The sequence below is a fragment of the Corvus moneduloides genome, chromosome 1 (assembly GCF_009650955.1).
Source record: "Corvus moneduloides isolate bCorMon1 chromosome 1, bCorMon1.pri, whole genome shotgun sequence".
In the NCBI taxonomy this organism is placed as follows: Eukaryota; Metazoa; Chordata; class Aves; order Passeriformes; family Corvidae; genus Corvus; species Corvus moneduloides.
In genome coordinates, this window is record NC_045476.1 from 79,618,103 (window position 1) to 79,631,906 (window position 13,804).

The following is a 13,804-nucleotide window of genomic DNA, read 5'->3' on the forward strand; positions in this document are numbered from 1 at the left end:
AGAAAATGTTAAATCCTGACTAACAAAAACCTTGTGCCAAAAAGGATCCTAAATGCCCTGCTAGCTCTAGCAGAGAAAGAAGGATATCTGAACACCTCCCTGTGCACTTTTTTTTTGCCCCAGCATGTACCAGGCAACCTAATTATCATAGATCATTGTCTTATTTAGGGAGGTATAATACATCAGCAAGCAAATGCAATGTCTTCCAAAGCCTGATGTTATGCAGTGATAGGCAGCTTGCAGTCACTGTATATCACTTTCTGTATGACGCTATTATACATAACTGTGAACATATTCCCTGATGTCAGCTACAATGTACAGGGAACTGCAGGTCCCTTTGAACATCTGCTTACAACTAAAATATTGAATGGAAGCACAAAGCACTGGCTGTTGTGGGTTGGAGCTAGTCAAACAAATCAAGTGCAAATTGAATACATCTTGTAATTATCCCTCCTTTCAATATCCAAATGGGGGGGGTGGGGGGTGGGGAGGCGAGGACAAAGGGAGGATGAATTTAGATTAAAGCTTTTTCTTTTTTTTTTTTTTTTTAATATTCTTCCTGAAGTGGTCTCCCAGGTCACTCAAGTGTTGTTCAAAGAGAGATGTCAGAAAATTCTGACAATTTCATTTCAAATAAATATTTCACCCTCTGCCTGAACCTTTATCTTTCCACCTACTTATGAAAAAGGTGAGGTTTCTTTGTTTTGTGTTGGAGGCAGCTCAGCAGCAGTGCATAAGGAATAAAGCTTTCTACAAATCCTGAATGCTAGAATGGACTCCTGATCCATCCAGAAAAAAATGGCCTTGGTGTTGTGTTCTCCTTTCCATATAATGAGACAGTTCTCTGTTGTAATTTGCCATTGGACATATTGCTTATCAAAAGTGTCATTCATATCTGGTGGGCTATTTGAACCCAATTTTAAATGTAGAGATATCTGAAAGGTGTGATGGGTATAAGGCACAGACCAAAGGATAAAATCTGAGACTCTTCACTTGAAAAACTAAGGACTAAAGGTACTTAGATAACCTAGATAACAAGCTGCAAACTATAAACAGATAAAATCTTCTGCTTCATTGTCAGTATTTGTCAATTAACAATTGACAAAACTGGTTGCTGGAAGACTATTTTCTCAAAAAAGTCCTAATTTTAAATAAAAAACAACAATTAAAAAAAATCAAACATCTCTCATTTTATATAGGTATTACAACAGTTCATTTTTATAAGATTGAGATATTTAGTTGTACTTGTATGAATGTTATGGTTTACATTTGATTATAGTTTAAATTGAGAGTATTTTAGCATATTGGAAAAGTCGTGAAGAAATTTAAGGATTTTACTGGAACAAAATGGTATAACACAGGTAAAAAATCCCAACACCAGTACTATTTCATTACTGGTGTTTTCATGCATGCAGGCTTTCTTTTAATTGATGCAACTTAGAAGACTTAAAACTGCTATTTGCAGATTTAGCAAGTAGAAGTAGTAATTACCTTGAATCTTGCTTAGAGACATCAGCTTCAGCACAGAAACAGAACCCAAATCTCCAGAAAATGGTGCATTGAAATTCTAGTTTATGAGAGGATATAATTCAGATTTATATAAAATGGTGCAGGGTTTAAATATGTTTCCACAATTTGAGAACTATCAATCTTACACAATCGTAGAGATTGTAACTAGCCATGTACACTACTTTGTTTCCAAAATTTCAACTTAAAACCAAAAAAGGGCCTCTGTAATACTTGGGATTAGAGCTTCCTAAAGGTAACTCTTTCGGGCTACTTTCTTTTTTATATGCTTCACCATGACTGTTAACTGTTACTAAAACTTTGTGTGTAAAAAAATGTGTTTTAAACTTCTACTCATTGAAACATGAAAAAAATAATAACTATTAAAAAAACCTCAACAAAATCAGTATCAAAGCTGAAGATTATTTTACTGTTCCAGGATTGCTAGGTTTAGATAATTATGGGGGCAGTATGCAAGTATGAGCATGTTTAAATATGACCACTGACCTGTAATGTCCATGAACTCAAGTGTGGCCATGTTTCTTAAACCTTTTGTGCCATTCAATCTGCTTGAGCTCTTCTACAAAGATTTCCCCTGACAGAGTGCAACAAAAGAAACAATGGTCTTTCCTTAAATAAAAAAGATGCATCTTTGGGCAGTCTGCCTTTACAAGCACTAACAACATTTCTTTCAAAAGCACCTGCTGTTACACATCAACCCTGGCCTGCAAAGGACAGCAACAATGAATGACAGCATCCTTTTTTCCACTCTGAGAAACTGGAGTCATGAATTTTATACTGATGGCTTTAATTTAAGGCGTGCAAACAAGGCTGGGTTTCTTTAACCTTCTAAATCACGTATCATAAAAATTATCTAAGAGATTAAGAAGAAACGAAATCACAAAGCATTTGTTTTAGAAACATTCACTGCTTTTTCAGTGTATATAACAGTTTGAGCTGCAGGTTAGACTCCCACACACAAAAAAACGTAGATTAGCAGGCATTAATATATCTTCTGCTTTAGTAATTGTCCAGAAGCATTGACTTTGGTTTTACATAGGCATGAACTTAATGTGAGGGTTACAGGAGAAAAAGTACTATCACAACACATTCGTTTTAACAATGCCAATTCCCATGACAGCATGTCTGAAAAGAGATTCTTGGTGAGAACACAAGGATTCATCACCACTATGCTGGCAGAGTCAGGATTATTCCTGGAGCTGTCAGAGATACTTTCAAGATTTTTTTTTAAAGCCTGTCATAATGGAATCCTCCCTCCTTTTTTATTATCCTTTTTTTTTTTTCTTTTTACAAAAAGCCCTTTCTGCAACTAGAATTGTCTAAATAAATCTATTTTCCAATGACAAATGAGGAGTAATTTCAAATTTTGCTTGGGACTGTGGTGCTCATTAACTTTGTCCTGTATTAGAAATTACCAGAAACCTATATACAGAGTTATGAGTATCCCCATAACTATGGTCCACCTACCAGGGTTACTGAGGTTCACAAGCTTAAAAAAACTAACAAAATAATGTGGAGTAACTAAGACCAGAAGAGTAAAGTATTCCAAAATGAAAAGTCTGACATTTAAAGGTCTGAATTTCTGTTTTCCCAGTATCAGCCTTCAATGCCTGCATCATTAGCATAAGCTGAAGGACACTGAGGAGTGGCAGTTGCTTGGAGGAAGATGGCTTTGATATTTGAGACTTCAGCGAGATCCAGATGTTAGGAGAGTGTTTTTTGGATGTCTGACTTCCTAGATAGATTTTTTCTCTTATTCCTTTGTTGATTTTGAGTGCTATATGTATTAGCTTGTTTTTAAATGCACTCTTAATTTCTCATAGGAGGTATTTCTTAGGTTGCCATTTCACTTGAAACACAATTGGTTCAAAATTTTTCCCCTCATTAATACTCACATCGCTTCCAGAGGAAGCATGTGCATCAGTCTCTCAAGAGTTCAAAGACTTTTTGTCCTTTGTTTTTGGGAAAGACAGGAAAGCTGTCTCCTAAAGCAAGAATATATTTCAGAAGAGATCTTAGAATGCACTTTACCTGCCATGAAGCAACTTCAGTGAAAGGAAAAAAAAAGAAAACCAGAAATCATGAATGCCTAAGCAAAATGTTAAGTGATTCTGTTCTCAGAGCTGAACAAGTTACTGATATGATTACTGCATTAAGGAGTTTCTTCAAGGGTCACAATGTTTTCCACAGTTAAGATGTCAGAGGGGTAGAGTAGAAAACGGAGAGCAAAGAAGCTATTATCACTCTTTTTCTAATTGTGGTGCTAAGCATCATGGCTGAGGTAGCCATTATGGAGAACACTGGGATTTCCAGACCAGAACAAAATAGTGGTCCATCAAATCTAATAAAATATTTCTGGTAGTATGTAACACCATAAAGCATAACCTCCACATAATGCTTTTACGTGTGGTGTTCTATTGATAGTAATTTCCTCTTGATCCCAGCTCCCAATTAATTTATTCTCTGAAACAGTAAACTTTCCTGTTATAAATTTCAAAGAGTAACCACAGTGTTAATCAACCTTTTTCTTCTGAATTTAGATGTGTTTTGTGTTCATCTGCACTCTTATGTGTGTATGAAAAGAGAAGTTGACAGATTCACTGCTCACCCATCATTTTTATTTTCAATTATGTTAATCTACCTTAATAGTTTTAGTTTACGATATTTCATTACATCTAACTGAAGTCTTTTAAACTTCAAATTAATTTTTTTAGCATTTTTGAGCTGTCTAGTTCCTTTGTTACAATAAGTATGATAGTAAAATAATACATATCTAAATAACACATGCTTGTGTAGAAATGCCCATCTTGGAAGGGTTGACATATTCTTTAAAAAAAAAAGTTTTTGAAAATTCTCTCCTGTCTCATCAGAAGACAAAAAATGGACTACCTGCACACTTTTTTTCCCCTCTGTTGCTAATAAATAATGTTCCCAAAAATCAGTGGATTGTATGCATGTGTTTTCTTTCACTTTCTGGTTAGTCTGTTTTCTGAAGAAAAGCACACAGATAAAACATAGGTTTTGGCTGTTTGACTAAAATCTTAAAGAAAACTTGTTCCCAGGAAGATGTTTCAACGTGATTATAAATGAGCACAGAAATGCACATGCTGAACTACAGAGAAGTTTTTCTTTCTAGAATTAGTGCTGAAAAAACTAAATCTTAATCTGTAAGAGCAAGCATCTCAATAAACATTTCATTGACCTGATAATTTTTAAAGGCCTGGAACTTAAAGGGAATCTTTTTGTTTTCTTTAATGAGAAAGAAGATGTAGTTACAAGACAGCAAGTATTTAAAGAAGTTCAAATTGTATCATTTAACTTCACACAGGTACAAATGCACTGGTTCACAATAACACATCAGCAATATAGCTGTTGGTTTTAATGTTTGAAATTCAGACTGTGTGTCTACATATAAAATAAGCAAATAAGAGTTATTGTTTACCTGGAAAGTCATCTTCATAGCTTTGAGCATAATATAAAGAAGCTTTTCCTCAGACATGTCTGTATTTTCAAAAGCAGAAAGTATGATTTCTGCCTAAATTTCATTGTCCTCTGAAAAAAAGATAGTTTTATTCCTTTTATTTATGAATGAGTTGTTTGATAAGAAGATTGTTCTTGCATTGGAATTTTTTTTTTCCAAATCAATGTAAAGACTTTTTAGTAATAAAAGGGAAAATACTCCATAAACTACAATCAATGTTTAGGATGCTCTGGTATTGTGAAAGGCTGAAATACAAATCTTCAAAGTACTCAAGGGATGAGTTTCAGTAATGGATCATTTTACTATATCAAAGAACAATTAACTTATTCATTAAAAATTTAGAAACATGTCTAATTGTATCCATGGACACATCTAATGCTTATTAATTGAATTTCTCACTTGAGAAAAAAAACTATTCAAGTATGAGCTGAAGTGTTTTCTTACATACTTACATCTCTCTGAAGTCACTGAAATGTAAGCAGGTGTAAGCAGAAATATTATCTTGGTTAGTGAAAATTATTCTTCAAAAGATTGACATGTAAGTGACTAGCATATTCAGGGCTAGGTATCATTAAAAATATGAAGAGTTCAACAAGAAAAAAAAGGTCTGTGCAATTTATTTTGACTTCTATATCATGACCATTGCCTAGACCTGAACATTCTTTTGCTGAGAGTGTTCAATTTGGAATCTAAATCAAGTTCATCTGAGCCAGAAACTTTATTTTTCCTTGCTAATGTAGCCTCACAGTCCGGCATTAGGAAAATATCATATGTGCCACCAGAGACATCAAACAGCTGGAAAAATAAGCTGTTACATACTGGAGATTTTTTAGGGTTTCCATTTGGTTCCTAATTCTTTAAGTCACTTCAGTTTCAGCCAGATATCTCTGTTTGTTGCTCTGCCTTGGCTGTGCCACGCCAGCTTCTGGGGATCTGCAGAGTAAACACGTCTACTGAACTGATCTTTGTCAAGAATAACTCGGGCGTGTTGGTTCATTGATCCAGTCTGCTGCCCATCCGCTAAGGGGTAACATTCACACAGCACAGGTGTCAGGAGCTCTTTAATCTGCCTCGTTTCTGAGACACTTCCGTCTCTCATGGCTGAAGGATTCATGCACTGTTCAGTCTGTCACCATTTTACTTCAATGTACTTTAAACTATATATTTAGAGATACAAAATTGAGGATGAAATGATCAAAATGGGGCATTTTCCTGTAAGTTATGGACCACAATCTGTCTTTACCTGTGGTTGTGGGTTGATTGAAATTGAATTAGGAGGGATACAAGCTGCCAAAGAATTTGCTCTCATGTCATAGAGCAAAGGCCTGCAAGTCCTGACTTGTTCCCTTTTCATGTGATAGTTCTGAATCCCTTCAATTTTGGTTTCAACTGTGGGATATAAATGTTTGGTCATTTGTACAAAGCATCAGAGGGACATCGATCACAGCATAGCATGAATTTTATCCAGCCCAGAACAAAGAATCCTTCCAGGAAGCATAGGTCTGGGGGAAAGAAAAAAAAAAAAGAGCAAAGAGGAGAGGAGAAACAAACAAAACAAAATAATGAAATGTGTGTTTGGGAAGGACTTCAAAACATAATAAATCAATGGCATTGCTGTCATGCTCTGCCAATCTAATTTGACCGAAATAGCATTCACAATCAGGATGCTTAAAGAAACTTGAAGCCTTTCTTCTACTATCTGAATTCCACGTATAAAAGTATCTGGCTAAGCTTAGAGGACAATATAGAAGTGGAAATACAATTGATGACAGAAAATTGTAAAGCCTGCCATATTTTCTAGCATTTGATATTGGCAACATGACTTTCAACCCAAATTTGTAATGCTTAAGAAGCATCCAACAGTTCACATTTACTTGATGAGAACTGAGAAAAAAATAGAAGACAGATGAATCCAGCCCTTGACTTTAAAATATGTCACCATTTGATATAGAAAATACTTGCAGCACTTTGAAGTGTTTTGGCAAAACTTTGTAATAGGCAAGACTGCCAGGCTGTATGTGAGCTGGCAGAAGTATATCATTTATAAAACCCAATAGAGCACTGACATTTGCATGACAGGATATTTTATAGTAGCTCAGGAATTCTACTGTATTTTATCTCTAGCATTGGAACTTTTTCATTTAGACAACAAACTGCTATGGACATATTAACTTGTGTACTTTAGTCGTCACTGAAAGTTATACATACCTTGTGCCTGAGATTTAAAATTCTGGAAATATCTGTGTCTACAGTCCATGGGTATAAACTCATAAGAGTTTTTTGACATCTTTTCTTTTGGCCGTGGTTATACCAAGCTGAGTAGCTACTCCTATGTGGCCCCTTGCCCTTAACTGTCCTGCTGCTAGATGCTATCTCCTGAGAACGTGGCTACATCTTTATTAACCCATTTCATTGAAAATTAGTGGAACTAGTTTAAATGCTTACACTGTAGATCTTTCCATCTGAAGTTGGTCACAAGAGCATCTCAGCTGAAAGATCTGAATAGACAGTCATAAGGAGCAGAATAAAATTAGCTCTGGTTGGATGCAGAGATCAGGAGTCACAGGGGCTTTCATCAAGCCCCTCACCCAAAATTAGTTCTTCATTTCAACTAGTTCTCTTTCACTCAAAAAACCCCAAGTGTAGATTCAGGGAATTACAGAGAAATCTGAGGTCATGCACAAGTGGTTCTATTAATATAGATATAGATAGATAGATAGATAGATATATGCCAATAACATGTTAAAGAACAGATTTAAAAATAAATTGGAATTCTTCCTTATGATAATAAAAATAGGAAAATAAAAAAAAGAAACCTTAAGGAAAAGTGTCTGTTTAAGTATGGTGATCAGTTATTTATTTAAGGCCCAGAGAGTGCAACAGTCCTTTTTATTTTAACTAGGTACAAGACACCACTTTTATGAAAGAAAAAAGGCTTAAACCCACAAAAAGTGGTACAGTGAAATGCAAAGAGACATGACCAGATAAATATACCTTCCTGGAAAGAACACTATTGATTTTTATAGTGTTTCTTCTGCAGGGATTCTTTATTCAACCCTGGCAGCCTTTCAAAATCTGCATTTAAACAAAATTTTTTAAAGTGATGATCCTGATCCATTTTCTCAATGTCAAGAAATAAAAGTGTACTCTTAATGAAAAAAGCACTCTAGATATAAAATATTTAAAATCTTCATGCTAGAATACTTGCTGGTTAAAAAAATGGGGCGGGGATGCAAAGGACACTTAATTTTTTTTTTTTTTTTTGTGCCAGTGCCAACAAGCAATTCAGCCAAGAGGAGACTTAAAACCAGTACTCCATCACCATCCATCAGGCCAAAATCTTTTATTGAGAATGATTCTTGAAAATTATTGGACTCAAGGTGCAAAGACCATTTCAAGTTTCCAGTTTCCAGCTCACATGATGAGAAAGTCACCACAAAGATGTCTGTTCATTGATTTCCTTCTGCTCCTTCTTGCTTCCCCCTCCTTCCCCAGGAGTAATTTACCTGTTAGTGGTCTTTCTGTATGTCATGTGCTAAACAAGTGATGATGCCAGGTGGTTTTAACTGTAGAACCTTCTTATTAAAAATAATTCTTTCTCTCTTCAACAAATGTTTATGCACTGCAATGATTTTTCCAATTGTCTCAATGTTCAGTTTATGCTAAGGAAGAAAAGGGACAACAAAACAAAATATTTGTGCCTCTCATGGTTCCCTTCTTTCTCCCTCCTTTTCTCCCTCCCTTTCTGCATATATTCTGCACATTTTGGTAAGAACACTACAGTAGTGAGATTTCCATTGTTTGTTTGTCTGTTGGCCAATTTAGCAAGAGTTTTGAAAATCAGAATCACATCACAGTTGTCCATACCTTTCAAACAGGTACACTTACTGTCCCAGACACACTGTAGCTGGGATTGCAGAAAAACAGAAGAAAACCTCTTTTAAGAGCAGCAGTCTCTATGCTGTTATATTTCCAGTCTCTCACTCATATGACTTCCTTCCTTCCTTCCTTCCTTCCTTCCTTCCTTCCTTCCTTCCTTCCTTCCTTCCTTCCTTCCTTCCTTCCTTCCTTCCTGCCTTCCTGCCTTCCTGCCTTCCTCCCTCCCTCCCTCCCACGTGGGGCTTAGGTACCCGAGCAAGGTGCAGTCAGGAACAGAAGGCAAAAGAGGACAAAGCTGAGGTAGAACATCAAATCACCTCTTCAAGTTCAGATCAGTGAAGGAGCTGCAAGTTACTTTAGGAACCTAGGAAGCAGAGAGTGGGAGAATAAACAAACAGAAAAAGACTTCTTAGGCTTTTAAATTCTCCAAAAGCCTCCTGATTCTCAGTCCTTACAGCCTCTGCCGATGTCTCTTTCTCCATTTTTCTCAACTACTTACCCCCTTGCCCTACTATCCTGAAAATCCACTCACTCCCTTGGCACTACACACCACTGCTGTTAAATTGCTTTTATACATACTGTTCAATGCCCTGAGCTGCCTCTTTAGGGATCTGCCATGGAGAGAGGACTTTAAATTCTGTTTTTAACTTTTACTGCTGCCACCATCTATTGTCAGTTCAAGAGGAATCACATTATTTTCCTCATTTCCTTCCCTAACACTTCCTTAACTATGAGCTTGCATTTAATCTCATTAATCTGAACTCTGGAGTGCTGTATAAACACCTCTGTGTATGTGGAAAAGGGAGTATGAATTATGCCATGATGAAAAGGCAAGAAAACAGCCATAAGGAACAGTTTATCAAAATCAAACCCACTTCCATGCAAATGAGTTCTTAATATGAAGGAACTGAATGCACCCTGAGTTTTTTGCCTGTTAGGAATCTGTATATGTGGAGATACATTTGTGCTTTTTGAGCTGAATTCTACTGAAATTGTGAGATGGGGAAGTGACACAAAATGGAAAGAAGAAAAAGAATTCCCACAAGATAGTAGTGTTTCCAATTGTTGAATCAAATCTACCTTGCAATGACACATGCCCCTTTAAAAAACTCTCTCAGGAATTTAAAGACTTAAAAAAGCTTCGGGCTGAAGTGCACTATGACATTCAATCCAATACACTAAAAACAAATCCATACTGTAAAAATGTTATAAACAATGTCAGCAGCACCTATAACAAGAAAACAAAAGATTGTACCTTTCTTAGAGGTAGACATATTTAAAAAATAATTTGGGATATATTTCTCATTACATTACGATTTAATGTGATAGCAGAAATCTCACTGGTGGGTGGGCTCTCGCTATATGAATAAAATGAAATACATATGTACATTTTTTCCAAGATTAGCATCTTTATCACATTCAAATACAGGTTTATGTGGCTTTTATTGTACAAAGTTAGAAAATAATTTGAGTTGCAAATAGCAATGGATAGGGAGATGTTGCATACCGGAAAGACTTAGGTCTGTATTAGCTTATTTTTTACCTTGAATAAGGATTCAGAGTTTTTCTATACTAACTTTAAAAAGGGATGCATTAGCAGATATTCATGCACACAATTTGACAATAGAGTTAAAATTTTTATTTCACAATAGCAAAATACTGTCAAATTATACACATCTTTCACCGAGAGACTTAGAATTGTAAAGAAATGGTGAAGAAGAGAATTATTCACGGCATATTTTACAGAACACATTCTTAAGCCTGACAGCAAGCTACAGTCATTTTATTTTCCTTGAATGCCTTCCTGGAGTACAGCACAGTAGGAGATAGGACCTAAATTGTTCAGTGTCTCTGTGGCAGACAGTGCTGACAATGTGATCTTCCTCAGTGGACAGTGATTTCTATGCTATGTAATCTAATAGCAACAGCAGGCACAGTAACAGCAGGTTTTCTCTCTGGCATAAGGCAACACAAAACAGTCTGTACTGGGGATTTCTGAACTAGTCTATTAGGTCATTAAAAAGAAAGAGTAAAAGCATATTAAAAAAAATCCAGACATCAAATAATGGAATAGTCTTTAAACCAGTTAGTGAAGATGGAAGCGACAGGTAACATTGTAGACTTGTATTATTAGAGAGATTCTAGAGAACCATGGACATGAAATCATAGTAATTGCCCATGTAAATATAATAAAAAGATGGTTCATTGTTGCAAGCAGTTCAAAGATTACAGTCTACATCTATAATAGTGCTTTCTGAGAAAGAGCTTTGAGAATATAAGTGCTAAACAGTAAGCTTAAATCAAACTTGGAATTAAGGAGCTAAATTTTCTAAGTAATTCAGAATTACCTAGAGTTATTCCCTGAGTTACTCCCTGAAAAAATGTTATGAATTTAAAAATGAATCACATCAAATGCATAGGCTTCATAGCATAAAAAATGCAGAGCGTTAAGACGCAAAAGTAGCAGCAATGGAGTATGAAAATTACAAGATTAAGTGTTATCAAGTACTAAGTCTGGTTTGGATTTTATTTAGCACCTATTTCCTTCCTTGTTAACAGGACCTTTGATGAGTGCCCTGACTGAGTTATTTCACTGGTGCTCTGGACTACACATCCAGGTTAGGAGATTTTGCCAGACTTACTCAGTGGTACACCACTGGGTTTGCCTAATTAGTTGAATCACCTGGATGTGCTACCTCAAAGATTAAAGTGCCTCAATGTCTTTGTAAAATACAAAGCAAAGAAGAATACCTTTTATTTTAAGTAAAGTTAATAAAGTCACAAAAGGCTTTTTTAGTCTCCCAGCTGGAACTTTCTCCTTGAGGTGAAACGTTGGAAGCAACTGAGTATAGATAAGCTCTAAATATTAAAGACAGTTTGGTTCCACTATTGAGAAAGGGAAATAGAGGGTTCTGGAGCCACTGAAGTAGTCCTGTTTATGCTTCTTCTTTGAAGGTTAAGGCATGTCAAGGGAATATAGCTGGTGACTTTGCTATATGTATTCTTTAGGCAAACAAGTACCTTTCAAAAAGATGAGAAATTCAGAAAGTATTTTTTTAGTTAGGATGTACTGTTGCTTAACTTGATTTGTCTGCTGTGTGATCATGGAGTTCTTAGAACTGTTTAGTACTTTTGCAGCAGTAGAGGACAAACAGAAATAAGTTCAAAATCTCAGGTTTTGGCTCACATTTCAATGACAAACTTTACACTGGGAAATCATCAATTTCACAATAGACAGAACACAGATCTTAATGGTGAAGGGAATCATATAAAAATATATGCTCTTATCAGAGAACAGAAAGAAACACATGAAAAAAATATAAATTGAAGTTATTAAGGAATCATGGTTCATTTTAGTCTTTGAGTGATACTAGTCCAGATTGCCACCAAGTAATTTTCCTTTGAATGAGACAAATCTCCTTTTAACCTTACATTAATTTTAGGTCAGCTAATCTGAAAGCACTGGAATGATACCATGGATAATAGGATAAGACCACTACATTTGTACACCTAACTGTAAGTTAATTATTCTGTTGCTGCTAGTCCAAAAGGTAAAAATAATTTTGTAGGACATTTTCTGGTTGTTAATTGGTAGACAAATGTTACAAACATGACTTCTTCCTTCTGTCAGCATTAAACAGACAGGAAAATGTCCAGGAAGTGCACTTTGATGTTTGCATAAAAGGATTCGCCAAGGCAGTGCTTAGTAGGAAATGAATCTTTATGCTTTTTAATATGTTAGTCTTAAACAAGCAGAATTGAAATCTTCTGTCTGAAATACAAACAGCCCTTGTTTTACTTCAGTAAGCAGACATGATTACTGCTGCTCTGTCAAAGCCCTGTTGCTTAACTGTCTTGGGCTTTCAAATCAAATTATACATCCTCTCCCTCCACTGCATTGAAAGATGATAAAATAAACAAGGCAGTCACAAAACACTCTCATTTTTTCCCCATTGGTCTAGTAGAATCCAAAAGAGAATGAAGTTAAAAAAGAGAGTGGATAAATCCCCTCTTGACCCTCTGTATTAGATAAAACAGGCTAACAGAGAGAGGAGCGATCACTTTACAGCAGAGATGAACTTCTCACAGGAAGTTTGATAAATTGACATCATTCCAGGCAATTTGAGGTAATTCATGTCTGAACAGTGTAATTACTAGATATGTTTCCAGCATTTGGAAACACTCTGTATCAATCACCACAATCATTTTAAGCAACAATTTCTTCTAATGGGAAAAAAAAAATGAAAAGGAAGAGAGGAAAAATAGAAAAAGACAGGTGAAAAAATGCTAAACAGTAATTTAGGTATTTTAAAAGGTAAACAAAATATTAGAGCTGGAGGAAACATATGCCACCTCATTTTGAGGCAATGAAGAGAAGACCTGATGCGAGTGAGATGGTTTCAGAGGGGAGGCAGTCTATCTGATGCCGGATACATGGCCGTGCTCTATCATAATGTGCTCCCATTTTCAAGGCAGGTGTGACAGTACAAAAAGAGCAGAAAAACACAGAAACAGCAGGTGAAATAAATCCATTGTGTATATACACCACAAACTGAGTGTGAGAAGGTCATTTTTGACACCTACTCCAAAGAGAGAGATAAGGCTGTTTGTTGGGTGGAACTGTAACATATGGAAATATCTGAGCTGTTGGGCTCTTTTTCCCATTGCCCGTACAGGAAATGTTTGACCCACTGACATGCTAGGTTAATTCCCAGTAGCATGTTTTCATAGAACTCTTCTTTACTCAGTTTCATATGGGGCACATGAATATAATTTTTCACGCTACATGTAAGGTTACAATTAGTCATTTTTTCATTTATAATCACATTTATCAAAGTGGTGAGAACCAGCAATAAAACATGTACTAATTGACTTTCTTTTATTTGTAATGTCAGATAAGAGGCAAGCAAGAAAAAA